Source organism: Triticum aestivum, chromosome 6B (genome assembly GCF_018294505.1).
Source record: "Triticum aestivum cultivar Chinese Spring chromosome 6B, IWGSC CS RefSeq v2.1, whole genome shotgun sequence".
NCBI classification, from domain to species: domain Eukaryota; kingdom Viridiplantae; phylum Streptophyta; class Magnoliopsida; order Poales; family Poaceae; genus Triticum; species Triticum aestivum.
The window spans coordinates 645,220,553-645,222,692 of NC_057810.1; positions in this window are offsets into that span (position 1 = coordinate 645,220,553).

The window sequence follows — 2,140 nt, forward strand, 5'->3', positions numbered from 1 at the left end:
AGGCATTTAATGCCTTTGTCCCCTGCCGTCAGTGTATCCTACCTAACCTTGACGGCAGGGGACAAAGGCATTAAATGCCTGTCTGCGTCGCCCAAACAGTGCAGAAAAGGGACCGTCAGGGACGCCACCGCTTGCCACGATGGCAATCTTGTCAGCGCCGCTTGCCACCTCGCACCGCTGGCTGCACAGCCTCTTGCCACGCGCGCCTGGAAAGGTCCCAGGGCGACACGTTGGTGGATGTGCTGGAGCGCGGGTACAGAGTGGTAGCTTGCCGCGGCAAGCGCCTTGCCGCGGTCGTTGTCTTGTCGCGTCCAGAAGCTTGTCGCTCACCGGGCCTCGCCGGGACGCGTGGCGCGTCGCGGCAAGTTCCTTGAGATGCCTTGGTTGGCCTTCCCGGCAAGCTCCTCTTGCCGGGGTCTTGTCTCCTCGTCTTGAACACTTTGTTCTTGAATGGCTCCAAAGGAAAGAGGATCTTGGCGGTCACCCGGCAAGCCTTGCCGCGGGGTGCTGCGACTGCCCGTGCACAAGTTCGGTATACTAGGGTACCCCTACTCTAGTACACCGACAGGAGCCCCCGGGCCTGGGCCACACACGGTGCCGAGCGTTGTTGGGCCAGGCCCAAAACAGGGCACGGGCACGCGCGGCCTGGGTCACGCCGTATCTTACTCCGTATCCACCGCGCCCTCTCCGAACGGCACGCGTTGAATGCGGCGTCGTGGGAGAGATCGTGGGTGGTTTCTTTATTCGGAAAGACGGAACGTCCGCCCCCTCCCTCTTTATAAGCAGGGGAAACAGGGGCAGTTCGCCCATCTCGCCAGTTGCTATTCCAATCTCAGAAATCTCCGCCGCTCCCCCTTCTTCCCAAAGCTGAAAGAGAGCAGTGCTCCGCCCCCCATCGCCACCAGCACCACCAACGCCGTTGATCTCCCCTGCCACCTCCGCCATGGCTCCGAAAGCCGACAAGGGGAAGGGCGCGAAGTCGACCGAGGCGCAGCGGCTCGCGGCGCTGCGAAAGGAGCGGGCAATCTTCCCTCCCAAGCTCGCCGCGAAGGAGCTGAGGGAGTACTACTACCTCTTCTAGTCGACGCAGACGCGAGCGCATCCGCGCACGAAGGTACTCTCAGCCGCCGCTTCGAAACTGGCTCCGAATGGATATCCCTTCTTCGCGTTGTTCTTCTACTGCAGGCTCTGCCCACCTTTCTCTGAATTCTTCTGCGATATTATGAACACCTACGAGTTCCACCTCCTTGACTTCACCCCCTATGCCGTTCTGACCATGGCAGTTTTCGCACATCTCTGCGAAAACTTTGTCGGAATCCATCCAAATGTTGCTCTTTTCCGCCACTTCTTTATGCCCCGAGTTGAGAGAGGGAGCCTTTATCCGGCGGAATCGCCTGGATCTCGAGAGCCGGCAAGAAGGAAGCTTATCTGGAGGGAGAGCTCCACGGCAAGTGGGAGGAATGGAGAGCAAACTGGTGCTGGATCGTCGAGGAGAATCCGCAGCCATTTACCGCCCTGCGCCAAGCCCCAGTAGCGCGCGGCAACGATTGGAGTAGCTTGGCCCCGGAAGACGATAGGCTGAAGATTGCTGTCACCCGTATCCTACGCCTCAGGCTTGCCGGGCTCACTGTAGGCGCCGTTGGCACAGATTTTCTTCGCCGTCGCATCGCCCCCCTGCAGGAGAGGAGGAGACCCGCCTGGGAGTTCCAGAATGCGGCGGATATCATGAGGCTGCGCCTGGGCCTCAACTTCAACTTCACTGTCCTGGAACTGGAAGCGATGCTCCAGGAACTGTTCAAGTACGACCCTCAACATCCCGAAGTGTTCAGGTTGCCGAAGGGTGTCGTTCCGCTGTGCAACAACTCCTCGCTCGACCGCATCCGAGCAATGATGCCGCTGTGCGATTCGCATGGAATTGTCCCAACTTGGCAAGAGCCTGCAGACGATGTCGTGCAGGAGTTCTTTGACGGCTTGGTGGAAGTGCTGGTCCGCGCCGATGAACAGAAGAGCCTCACTCGCGACACCACCGATGCGGAGATGCAGCGCATTTTCACTAGGCTGGAAGAGGCGGCGGCAGCCACTGCCGTGGGCAAGTTTGGATTCACCGTGGAGGAGGCAGAGGCAGCAGAGGCGGCAAACC